The sequence below is a fragment of the Cyrtonyx montezumae genome, unplaced genomic scaffold, assembly GCF_038088225.1.
Source record: "Cyrtonyx montezumae isolate F1298 unplaced genomic scaffold, pur_monq_1.0 scaffold_7, whole genome shotgun sequence".
NCBI classification, from domain to species: domain Eukaryota; kingdom Metazoa; phylum Chordata; class Aves; order Galliformes; family Odontophoridae; genus Cyrtonyx; species Cyrtonyx montezumae.
Genome location: NW_027072078.1, coordinates 19,486,963 through 19,501,120, shown reverse-complemented (window position 1 = coordinate 19,501,120; position 14,158 = coordinate 19,486,963). Strand labels below are relative to the sequence as shown.

The window sequence follows — 14,158 nt, the reverse complement described above, 5'->3', positions numbered from 1 at the left end:
CCAAGAAAACAAAATGTTCTGAAAGATGTACACATAAAACACATTGTGCAAAGTAGACATTTATGTTTTTTTGGGTTTTTTTAAATCTCAGTAGAAGTTTCTTTATTCTATTATTTGTTGGGGGAAGAGGGAAGGAGACAATACAAACTTTCATGACCTATCTATGTCATTTTGACTTTTAAATTTCAGTAAGAATTTAACATAGGTACACATTTTATAGTCCTGAAGAGCTGATTGTCCACTAAGTTCCTTAAGAGGTCAATCTTTGGTTAAACCTGCTTATGCTTAGTCTCAAAAGAAAAGGATGAGGAAATCTTACTGCATTCCAACTGCTGGAAAGAAGGCATGTCAATTTAGATACTGTTAGTTTTGTTTTGTTTCTCTGAAGGAAACTGAATCAGTGAATCAGATTAAGCAGTTTATTCACCTTATTCTGGAATGCGTATCTATTGAAATATTCCACATCCTACCTGAAATACACTCAGAAAACCTAAAAACCTTTGAAAACCTATTGTTAAGTCGTAAGTTCGTTCTTTAAAGATAAATGTGCACATCATTGTAGGTCAGGATTCTATTTCTACCTTAATAAACTAATGCTCATTTCAAGTATCAAAGGAACACTCAGCCACAAACTCTTGTCCTAATTTGTTACTGCAACTACTTATCTGTTTTATGCGTAGAAAAATCAGCTATGAATTATAACAGTATTTCCTGGCACTTTATTTCCTCCAACTAATGACAAAAATATCCCACCAAAAATTACTTTGAAAATAAATAAATAAATAAAAAACAGGCCTGTTCACCCGTGCTGTCCTAACATCTGAGCAAGAAATTGGACTCCCTTTGAAAATCACTTACATATTAAAACACACTTACTTACACTCTCACCTTACTCCTCTCCAAAAAATCACTTTTCACTATGTAATTACATATATAACAGTTCTGTTCAAACTTTGGCACAGTGCAGCAAATCAGCATGAAATCCATAACGTTTCTCTTTAATATTTCAGCTAACAATTAGCTAACAGCTCAGGATTTCCACACGAGGTTCAGTCATCCTTGCCATCCTTGCCACATCAATATTAAATTAAGGATCAATAATAAGGACTACATCAGTATTAAATTAAAGATCAATACTGGCAAAACTGCTATGGCTGATGGCTATGGCTGGTTTAATAAGTTTTGCAAACTTTGGCAGCATTCCTACCACTAAAGAAGTTGGTCTGATAACAACATTCTTCTGGCAGTATGGTCTTAATTCATACACAACAATTCATACACAACAACAACAAGCCTCCTAGACTAAAGCATGTGCTTCTCTGGGAAGTACTACAGGACAGGGACAGCTTCCTTAGTCTCTCCAATAAATCCGTGTCAGGATGGATCTAAAGAAATTTACAGTCTAAAGTGCCAGAAAGGAGTGAGGCTATGGAAGGGGAAATAAGATTAAGTGGTGTTCTAGATATTTTCCACATGATTTCACTTATGTCAGGATGAGAAACCCATTAGTACACTGGCTGTGGAAACTGCCAGTGTGTACCAGCAGCTACGGTTCTCTCCAGGTACTTATCAAGTTAGGTGCTGGGCTTGTTTTACAGCAAGAGCACATACAGGCCATGCTGAGGCCCTTGAAGGATCATTTTTAGAGAAACTCTTTCTAAAAGGGTAAAGAGTAGCAGTGCAGATAACTAGATTCTTATTGCTGGAGAAATAGAAAAAGTCTTTTTAAAATGCTGAAGACAGCAACACAAGTCATGATAATGAGCTGCCTGCAGCCATTCAGCCTGGGGAAAGGAAAGCCTTGAAGGTGGCCTTGGACTACAGCAGCACAGCTAAAACAAAACGAAATAACAACAAAATAAAAGAGTTTCTATTCTCTGAGAGTTTTCTCACTTAGGTTTCTCAGTATAGAGATATAAATCCTGCACAAGTCTTGGACAGCTGATCGCCTCAGCTCACGGCTGTGACATGAGCTAAGTTGTAAAATACTAATGCTTTGCAATTTTTCACTTCCTTGTAAAAGATAGCAGGAGACAACAGACAGGAGTACAGCAGGAGACAACAGACAAGCAGTTACATAAAAGACCATCAACAATTTTTTTTTTACAGTTTTAGTTTAATGAATTGAATGTGATGGTGTAAATCTCATCATTTAAAGGAAACTTTGAGGGATTTTAATTAGAAAAAGTTAGTCAGTTCACACTTTCTGCTGCGTCTAGTGTAAGATTTGCTGGGAATGTACTTGTTCCATGGGGAGTGAAACACATGAAAAAGGAACAAATCAACTTCTCATTTGTCCTTGCAAACGTGTTGCCATAAATACTTCTCTTCCAAGAAGTAAAGGATGATTCAAGCCTTAAAAGACTATGCTGAAGATGCAGTTATGTTAACCTCCCACAAGTATAAGAATGCTTGAATGGCTACTTATTTATTCTTATTAGCAGTTATCATTACACATTAGGCTAGCCAGTCATCCTCTCTCTTTCTTCTTTCCCTAATTTTTTTCAGGAAGTAGAACACAAGAAAAGAACTACTATTTGAGAGCAAGCTAATATTACCATTGGCATTACCATACACTCTAAAGCTTACTCCTAAAACCAGCTATGTAATTTGCCTTGACTATTAGTAGACTGCAAGAAAAAAGAGGCTGCCTCAGTCATGCTCAAATTGTCTTTCCTGTCTAATTTATAAATGCAGTGATTTTAGCCCTTCCCAAAGCCAGAAGAAAAAAAAAATAAAATTCAATACTTTACATTTAAGCCACTAGAAGTAAGAAATTAGCAACTCCAAGATCTTCTTAGAAGAGGAAAGCACAAAGCTGAGCAGGACAAGCATCCATAATTTTCATTGCCTACAGGACTAGACAAGGAGGTAAAACTTTTCTACACATTTTCTTTCCATTTTTCAATATTTTAAAAGCCATCCAAATTCCTAGAAGTATGTGCAGTTTATCTTTAATTCCTCCAAATACGCTACTGCTAAGAAATTTTGCTTCAAAATAAAATACATTATTCTATATTACTCATCATCTTAACTCAGAATGCAAAATAAATGTTTAAAAATGTAACTTATAATTTAACAAAGAAAAATGGGAAATAAGAAATTATTAAAGTAGAAAATCAGAAGAAAAGAAAATCAGAAACTGATGAAAAGAAAGAGGTGTAAGTAAAAAAAGTATATAAAGCAATCAGTGTGGAATGAGCAAAAAAAACAACAACAACAACAAAAAACAAAAAACAAACAAACAAAAAAAAAAAACAAAACAAAACCCTGGACTCTATTCTCTCAAGTCTTCTCCCACACTCAACCATCTTTCCCACTACAATCATTAAGTAATGTGTTTCATAGACTTTTAGGAGTGTCCAAGTCTGATTCTTCAGAAATTTCAAGCCATCTGTTCTGGAAGTTCCAATCTGCAGAAATGACATAAACATATGGAAAGACCATACCCTATATTGAGCAGTTTCAAATTTCAAATTCTGTGTTCTGGCGTGTGAAAAAAGCCAGGTAGATCCAAGAGAAAAAGAAGTGTAGAACACATGGGTCCTCATTTGGGTGCCTACATCAAATGACCTGACAGTTACAGGATTTCTATTACTCCTGTATAGCCATGAAAACAACGGATGGCCAAAAATCAAGCCACTTTTATAAATAAAGATACAAGTATCTAACTTGAGCTTGTAATGTTTACAACTTATTTTCCCCCATAAATAAATAATTGTATATTTTATACTTACATTAAAATTTAAAATTTATGTTAAGCACACTTTTATTATACACAGAATCAGGCCTCAAAGAGTCTTATCCTCCAGGGTGCTGGACTTCTCCAGCATTCCTGCTATCTTCTGTCTGGCTATTTGCCTGAAGCATTTGTTCTACCATCTTCTAACCTTGCCCCCTGCTAGACAATACTTCAGTTTGGTTTGTTTGTTTCTCCTACTTATTTATCTCAGCAGAGAGCAGGGGAATATGAAGTTCATTGAACTACAAAGGAAGCATTAGGAAATTTTTGGCATCTTAAACAATTTTATGATTTCTAGCAATAGCTTTTTAGAGCCCTCCCTTTTAAGACAATCAGGAAATTTTTAATTCATAGAAGCATTTAAGGACAGATTAACTCATAAATACCTAGAAAGAAAATGAAAGGAAAAAATACAACAACAATAACAAAAAAGCTTTTGGTAAAGTTTACTATGTGAATGCAAGGCTTTCTTCTCAAATATTCCAGCATGTGTTTAAAAGGCCAGCTCCCAGCATTCCTCCAAAAGGAAAATTTCTAGGCTGAAAGGATTCCTACAGTTTGCAGAAATCTAAATCTGCCATTAAAATAAAAATAAAAAATTGCACAACTATATGCTGTAGCTGCTTGTTGCAAAGCAACTGTTATCTCTCTTGCCACAAGAGCTTTCAAAAATTTGTGCTGTAAATGTCCTTGTGAGGAAGAAACACAGAGAAATGAAGCATGCACAAAAACAGCAGAGAATTCATTAGCATTTTAGGCATGCAAACCCAAAATTGTGGTCTTCAAGCTTATGAATCTCTCATCCGAAGTATGGTTCACAATGCACTGCAGGATTTCTGTGCCTCCCTATATATGCATACTACTGGGCAGGCAACAACAGTCACTCAGTGACTAGGGACAATTACCTGCAGGCCTGTACGCAGGAGAAGGCACATCTGAGTATGTTACCCAGAAACATATTCATGTGAAATACTGGTAACATTGAATCCAGACTTCTTACTTGAAGCACATTATAGCTTCAAGTGGCAGCAGAACATAAATGTAGTAGCACAGGTGATACAAACATAAGATTTAAATCTCTATTCTTCACGCACTGCCTGTATTTCTAACATTTTCCTTCCCAAGGTTTAGAAGATACTGCCAGCAACAGCTTTTATTCTGTAGCTCTGAAGTTCTGAAATGCCTTGCTTACTTCTTGAGATACACAAAAGAAATATAATAAAATACAGACAAGGCAAGAAGACTGGACACTCTAGATGAAACATGAGACAGATATCTCTTACAATAGGGCTATTATAAGTTTTGAAGGGAAGTCGTGCACTTTGAATGACATAAGACATACAAGGAAGACTAAGGAGAACCAGCTAAAGACACTGAAGGTAAGTGAAGACTCCAGGTTCAGAAAACAAAGACAGCAAATGCCAAAGAAGTAAGCAGTTACCTGAAGGAGAAGGGATCTGTTCTATCATATGAACAGAAATAAACTTTGTACACATTTATCTGTTTCTGAGTAAGTTACAGTCCCAAAAGTTGTGAAAAGATTAATAGCAGCTAAGTCTGTCTTGCAATGTGACCCCTGTGCCAAGAAAGGAGGAGTAGTCTAGGAAAATTACCTGGTTTTCCAATCATGATGCAAAACATGTGAAATTTTTCTTAGAGTTATCAAACAACTATATTGCTAAATATTTATTTTTAATTAATTAATTAATTAAGGCACCATCACCAAACACTTAAGCTTTTAAATACTAGTGTAATAAAGTAATAAAAAATGGTTGAGATTTCCTGTAGGCAAAAAAAAGTGCAATGTAAGTTTCAAATTATGCATTTTTCAACTGAATTTGGGCAAGTCATCATTAGTCTTTCAGTTTCCTTATAGTATATAGGGCATGGGAAATTAAATGTTTCTGTACAGTTGAGTAACAGATTGAACTCATTAAGATTTGTAAAACAACACTTAGAATTCCTCATATGACTACTGCTTTAGATGTGTAAATATGTTGTATTATAAAAAATTTTTTTTTAAAGGCTAAATTATGCAGAACTCCAAATTATTATAAATTATAATACACTATGTATGGAAATAAACCAGCAGAGTTCTTTGAAATAAAGGTTACGACGATTACATTACGATAGAAAAAAATAGCAGAATAAGGACAGTGCTAACTTGCAATCATCACAAAGACAACATCAGTAACACTGAAGAGAAACAAGGCTGAAAAGACAAGAAAGTCAAAATATTAGTATCATTATTTTATCCTAAAATTTATACATATAAATCTTCAGAAGCAAAAATAGTTATAAATAGTAATAAAAGCTACAAAATATTTGAGATTTCTATATAAATTTGATCAAAAGTAAAGGTATGGAGAAAGCAACTCCCACACTTTGGACAATTAACTCATAGTACAACTATTTTTAGAGCAAACAAGTAATATTCTTAAATATGTAACTATAGTTGGATGACTCTTTGCACAGTTACTATAAATAGACCATTAAATACCAAAAATTACATTGTAAAGATCATCATACTTTAAATAGGAACTGCAGTAATAAATAACATACAGATTAAACACTGAAAGTTAAACCATAATTCGCCATCACCACAATAAATCAAGAGTAACAAATGCAGAGGAATCTATAAAAAAATGTAATGGAGCCCCTAAAAATGCATGAATTTGGCAAGGAATACAGTACAATTTATTTAAATAAATAGACACAAATTATAGCGTTTTCACACTACAGATATCTCAAAGAAAAGCAGCTGAGAAGGCGTTTCAAGTACAACTTGTAAAGTGCATATGAATAACTAGAAAGCTATGAAAGAATTTAAACAACGTAGACAAAAATAATAATTAAGTAATAGAATTCCATGGAATAACATTACATTATTGAGTAGTGATACATATATACATTAACATCTGACACAGAAAAGCGCTTGAAAATTCTCCTAGCCACAAGAAAGGTAAAAGTTACCTTGTTCCTGACTTCTGTGTACCATTTATTTACAGCCAACTAATGAAATGTAGATCACTTTTCAAACTCAGTAGATGGTACACAAGGATCCTTGTCTATTTTTAACCCAATACATAGACATGTAGATCTCGATTATGGAGTTCTACATCTTATACACTAAAAATGTAAGAGGACTACTCCAAAAGAAATGTCTCCCATTTTATTATGTTGGCCGACAACCTGGATGTTGTGAACACTGGAGGTATAGTAGTAGAGGGTGAACTTTCCCACCTATACCCCATTACATGCTGTTGCTGTGTGACAGGTGGCAGTGAAGGGGCAGTCTGACACAATGGAGTCTGACATGGAAGATGCCTGTAAAGCAAAGGAGTGACAATGAATTCTTCCATGCAGAAAAAATGGCATCCACTGACATCCATGAATATTCACCAAGCATTTACAGAGACCCAACAGTGGATGTGAGTACAGTGATGAGATGGCAGGTGGTGTGTTTCAGCAGTGGCGACATTGATTGTGGGTCACCTCCACTGGTGCAGTTTCAAGAGCATGGCATGCAAGGTCATGTTTATTGCTGGCAAAAATGCAGAACTAATGATAGCAAGTATGTTTAAAAATAAGAGTTTTGTAGAGAATTCCCTCTATCAAACAGTGTTACTGTGCTCCTCGTATTTGTTGTAGTTTCCATGGAAATAAATAGGAGGCATTACTTTTGGAGTGACCTACATAAGAAAACAATGAAGACAGGGCAGTGAAACTTGACAATTCTCTAACCAAGAGGAAGTAAAATCAAAAATTAGTGGAGAACATGACATAATCTAGACTTAGAACATGTACATCTATAAGCAAATTACAGTCCACTCTACTTACACAACACTACGTCTTAGTGGCAAAATGCCCATGCTCTTTTTATAGTTATGTCCAAACAATACAGTTCACATAATAAGGAATTAGTTATTTAGGCCAAATGTACATGCTCTGTGTCCTGTTATCTTCCTTGGGAGCTACCAAATCTCTGGGTCAATTTAACAAGAGCAATATTCACGCCGGACTTAATTATTGCATAGGGGTTAATAAGAGTGTACTTTCAAGCATATTTTTCTTCATTAAAACTTAATTTAGTGCTAATGAAATAGGTTAGACAATTGGAGATTAACAGCTTATGAATTCTATCAGTGAACTTGTGCTATTTAACATGTTCGGTCCTTTCCTTCCACACTACCTGCTAAGTTTTAACTTTATACATATTATAATAATACGCAGATTTATATTTTACTGTTACTTTACAATAACAACAGAATAAAATTATCATGTGCTGATGGACAAATACACAGACAAACAGGAATACTAGATGAATAGATAGATGAAGGGTGGACTATTTGATGGATAAACAATTGTTTAGATGATCACAGCTAGAGGGCAGTGGTCAGTGGCTCCATATCTAGGTGAAGGTCAGTGATGAGGTGCCTCCAGAAATCTATCTCATAACAGGTGCTATTCAACATCTTTATCAATAATATAAATTATGGGATTGAGTGCACCCTCAGCAAGTCTGAGGACAACACAAAGCTGACTGGGGAAGCTGATACCACAGAAGGAAGGAACATCATCCAAAGGGACCTGTCAAGATTAAGAAGCAGGCCCACATGAACATAATGAGGTTCAACAAGGGCAAGGGCAAGGTGTTGCACTTGAGTGGTGGCAGTCTCAGATGTGTATGGACTGAGAGATGAACTCACTAAGAGAAGCCCTGTGAAGAAGGACCTCATGGCTGAAAAGCATTACATGAGCCAGCTGTGCTTGTAGCTCAGGAACACAAATGTATCCAGGGCTACATCAAAAGAGGGGTGGCCAGCAGGGTAAGGGAGGTGCTTGTCTCCATCTATTCTGCCTTTCTGAGGTCCCATTTGCATCCAAATCTGGGGACCCTAAAACAAGAAAGATGTGAAACTACTGGAGCAGGTCTAAAGAAGGGCTATGAAGATTAACAGAGGGCTGCAGCACTTTTCTTACAAATAAAGGATGATGGAGCCAGGCTTGTTCAGCCTGGAGAAGAGACAACTCCAGGGAGACCTCATTGCAGCTTTACAGTACTTCAAGGGATCTTATAATCAGGAGCAAGACAGATTTTTTATACAGTCTGATGGTGATAGTACAAGGAGAATGGTCTAAAACTAAAAGAAGGGAGATTTAGATTAGATATGAGGAAGAAGTTTACTTAGAGCGTGGAGGTGCTAGAACAGATTGCCCAGAGAAGTTGTGGATGTCGCATCCCTGGAGATGTTCAAGGTTGGATGGGACACTAGGCAACCTGATCTAGTGTCTGATTCAGAGGATGGTAACTCTGTCCACAGCAGGGATCTTGGAATGAGATGACCTTTAAGGTCTCTTCCAGTGTAAGCCATTTTGTGATTCTATTACTTAAAAAAAGTGATAGAAAAATCATATTGGAGAATTCAAAGAATCTGACTTGAAGGAAGAACTTCAGTATTTCATTAAAAAAAAAAAGTCTTTGAAATGGTAAATGAGTATAAAATAAAAATGGTTCTCAATAGATCAGTGTGCATTATTCCCCAAGCTAGAAACATGACAGAAGTTATCTACATACAGCTACATTTTCCAAAGAAGTCACGTATGAAGACAAAAGGAGAAAGAAATTTTAATATAAAGCCACTAAAATGTACTCATGGGTTTTGTTTTCTGGGCACTGTGAAGTTAAAGGCAGAAATTTATCAGTCTTACGTTTGAATAGCTTGTCCCTATTTGTGTCAAAGCATTAAGATTATTTAAAAGAGGATTTCTGTATTTAATAGTGCAGTTTGTCCAACATATCCTTCACTTGTCAGAGATAAATAGAATGCTGTGTTCCAGCACAAGAGAAAGAAAATCTGTTACTGCCATGTTCTGGCTGCACTGTGTGTTTCAGCTATAAAAAGAAGTACCTATTGTTTCTACCAAGGTTTTCATCCTATGTTGCTGGTTTCTCTGAAGACCAGATCTCTTGAAACAGAGAAAAACTAAGTCTCTAAAAACCATAAAATTTTGCAGACGAATTCAAGCTACAACAGGAGCACAGACGAGACAGGGAGCACCAAGGCATGGAATTTATGTTCTGTAATTAAAGGTAACAACTTAATAGTCGTCTAATGGAAAATATAGTCACTAAAATGAGTGGAACAAGAAGATTATTTTAAGTGGATGATGTAATAATAGAGACTAATCATTTCAGAAATTCAAGGTATTTTGATAATATTTACCTGTAACCATTTGTTCTGAAAGGAAAATGAGGTATGTAGACTGATCATTCTTCGCTTATACAAGAAAAATGAGAATTTGCCTATAAATTTCTCATCTCTTCACATGCTGTGGTATCCTACATCCAGAGGTTTTCTGTATTGTCTAGCTGTTTTCACTCTTCACCATTTACAAGCCACATACCTATCATCTTAGATTTAAGTATTAAAGTATTAATTATTATTATTATTATTTAAGTATTAAAGTATTTAAGTATTTTATTTGTGTTACAATATTTCTAAAAGTCCTATCAAACAGTAACCCAACAACAGTCAGAAATCAATATGACCACATGAAGAAAAACATCAAGAGTTTGTATATGCAGCTCATGGATAATTTGAGAAGTTGCTATGTCTGGCTGTGAAGCTAGTAAAAGAAAAGCAGAAGGCTCCAAATTATATTCAGTCCCACTACCCTTTAATTGCTAATCTCTTGGAAAAGGGAATTGACTGGTTCAAAAAAAGCAGAGTAAGTGGTCTAAGAAGAAAATAGTGCTATGCTAGGGTAAAAGTAGGAGGTGGGAGCAATACAATGTATAACGATGAAAAAGACTGCAAAGCATGGTATGCTGAGCATTAGAGAATGAGGATTCTAGTAGGAAACAAAGGAAGAGCATTGAGGATGTCAACTGAATGCCTCTCTGTTTTTCATAAGAATTTTACTGGTGACAAATGGAAAAGGTAACAGCAATGAAACAAACACTACGAAGTTGTAACCACAGGGTTGCGCAAAGTATGGGAAAGAAAGACACCACAGATGATTGCCCAAGTTATTTATGATGTCCAAGCAGATGTATATGTAGAGCTTCAAGTCAGCAGTCCAAGATCTGCTAGAGATTATGACCTGCCAGAGAGAGGAGACAAAATACATTACTAGACAGAATGCAAATGAGGAGTACGACATCTCATCTCTCTAAGCCTTCATGGATTCAGAGCTCCAAGTCCATTAAAACATCCACTTCTTAAGCAAACAAACAAATAAACTTCAAAAATCTGGCTTCAGAAGCTGGATATGTATTCTTGAAATGTTTGTTTTGTCTTGCTTTGTACAGTTCCTTAGGCACCAATTATGCACTGCACTGTACCAGAATAAATATCTTCTCATGCAACAACTTCAAGCTATGAAAAACAAGTTGCCCTGAAATATGTAATCATAAATTAAAGACTGAAAGCAACTTAATAAGTGCAACTCTGAAAAAGAAGCTACTGGAATACAATACCAAGTATTAGAGCCTAAGATGGATCGGAGCCAAGACAAAATCTTCAGTATTAAAATAGATTTATATTGGTTAAAAAATTTTGATCATATAATCATAACTTTTTTTTTTTTTTTTTTTTAAGTCTTTAAGGCAAATGGCATTTTTTCAGGATGGGTCTTTGCATTTGTTCCTGGCCCAAACAAGAAGTGATGTTGGATGGGGCATGGCAGTACCCATTAGCAACACCATGGAAATGAGGAAGCAGTCTGGATTCAAGTAACTCCTTAAAGAAAGGTGATACATTTTCTTTGTATGTATTTGTAGATCTCCATTTTATCAAAAGTAAATAAAATTCTCTAATTTTTCAGACATTTGCTTGTGGCACACTAGAAGTCTCACACAAAACTCATGTAAGTATGTGAATTTTGTTTTTTTTAACACAGTACTATCACCAGCACCAGTTTCTCCCTTCATATACAGCAATATAGGATAAGTACAGAATTTACTACAGATAGAAATAACTATTCAGCAATGCTCTTGATATACTTCAAGGCTCAATAACACAGTCTGAAGGTTAAGTTCTGACTTCTTGAAGCCTAATTTATTCAAGAGGAGACTAAAGTACTACAGCTAGAAAATGGCCAAGCACTTTTTTCAATTGATGAAAAAGCTGTTTTTTTTCCAAAGGATTTCTGCCAACAGAAAAGGATTTTGAGCAGAGTAGGACACTAAACTCAGCCAATTTCCTTGGTTACTCTATGAAGGTTGTTAGATGTTCAAAGACAGAAAGAAAAAACTGAAAAACATATCAAAGATCTGTTCAAGAACTGAAGAGAGAAGGAAGACAGAGAGCAACATAAATCGTGCCCTAAACCTTGTCAAACTATACGAGGGACAAGTAATGACCAAGTACATTAAACTACTGAGTTTTTAAAAGGTTTTCTAAAAAGCTCTGCACGGTCATTACTCACTCTCTCGTACGCACACACAGAAACATTCCAACTACCATTATGGCCACTATGCAACATAGTGCTATACATTTCCAAGGTAATTGGCAATTTTGTGTACAAAATATTATGTAAAATTAGACTGCTTGTAGAGACTGGAACAACGCAGGATAGAAAAAAAATCCCACTCCTACCTCCATACAGTTAGCGTAATTTTTATTTTATTTATATACTGTGAGATCATTTTGATACACAATAAAAATGGTATGAAGCTATGTTGGTTTCGTGTTTTTAGAAGCATTTAGTGTGACAGGTCAAGCAGTATATGTTTGTTATACCAGAATCCATCTTTAGATGACTGAGTATAAAGAGAACATATTCAAAGAAAAAGAAATGGCTCCAGAAACCTCCTAAAGTAGAGTACTGGATCAAGATTTATTTGACTAAAAACTTCCTTATTGAGGAAAGAAGTCCTGCATTACCTTCCTCCTAGGAGGTCAAGTCAGTAGCTCTTTTCTAAACATTTCCTGGGCATAACCAGACCTCTTCTACAAAGAGAAAATGCAAGTCTGCCACCCTCCACCTTCCCCTTTCATCCACAAACAATCTCTACAGTCATGTCAGCCTCTACCATGCATAGGTAAATTAAAATCTGCAAGTGCAGTAAAAAAACAGATGACTGAATTCTAGGCAGTTCATCCATTCATAGCTAACATGAAATTTGTATACTCCATCAAACAAGTATCTGAGGAAACAAGTAGATACCTGTAAAATAGATTCACAAAGTTCAATATTATCAAGAGGAAGCAAGAATTATAGATTTCCCCAAATAACATACAGTCAATTTCTCATGTTTTCAAAACCTTGCAGAATGTTACTCTTTGCCTTACTATATTGTTCAAAAGACAAAGAGTGCATGATTGTTGTTTACATCTTTCAAACTACTTTTATGAAGAGATGGTTCATATATTAATGCCTTGTCTGTTTCCAGATATTTTTTAAAAGTTACTCATTTAGTGACACCATTATGATGTCACTGAAATTGCATTTATGTAAGATTTGCAGATTAGCACATTGGCCTTTCATCTAGAGGAACCCAAATACAAAACTGAAAACTAACTCTCACACTCTTAGCCATTCAGAGAGACATGCCTAATTCTCAATACAATTTGGTTTAAGTAACCATTTATGCTTGATGGGAGGTGTGCATGTTGGTTACAGAGGTACATGAAGTCAGTCCAGAAAAAAATATCTGGAATAAAGATCCAAAAGAATCTTGTAAATTTTTCAAATCCAGCATGCAATGTAAAATATATTTTCATTTTCTAATCATGCTTTTAATACTCAATTTATTCTTCTAATCATTAGTCTAATATTTCTTCCATTTAAGAGAAACAATGCAATCTCTTCAAGAATCCTTGGAAAACGTTCAGCTGGAGTACATAATACCTGTTTCACACTGTGTGTTGTGCTCTACAAAATTCCCAGATGCTGTGAAAGACGACTCAAATCTGTTTATACACCTTTCTCCAACATCAGGTGTATAAGTACTTTTGTACTTATCTACTTACATAGCACTTCTGCAGATGTTTGTCTTTATTAAATAACTGGTTTGTAACAGGTTGTAAAACAATGTGCTGAAAACATGATGTTTTAATCTAATGTCTTAAAAACATTTTTGGAGGAGTACGAAGTTATTCACAAAAAAAAAAGATTTTAAAAAAAGGACATTTAATTGTGTTTGATTAATTATATGTCTAGTTTAGTCTATATACACACTATAAACCTGGTTTTAATAATATTAAATATGCATGATTGCCCATGCTATTTAAACAAGTCATGTTTCTGCCTGTGCTAAAAGATTCTTGGAATCTAAGTGAGGCTCTGTAGCTTTAGTTAAAAATGCAGTATTTAAGAATAAAACACATCAGCTGTGATAAGTACTTCCTATCAAATTTTAAAACAAAATATGAAAAAAAATTGGACAAAGCCTATTAATTACCTGGA

General features: G+C 35.1%; 1 protein-coding gene across 1 annotated transcript in view; it reads right to left on the bottom strand.

Moving 5' to 3' along the window:
• Nucleotides 1–14,158, bottom strand: part of GRB14 (growth factor receptor bound protein 14) — a 61,870-nt gene that overhangs the window by 26,504 nt on the left and 21,208 nt on the right. The gene's annotated exons all lie outside the window — the stretch shown is intronic.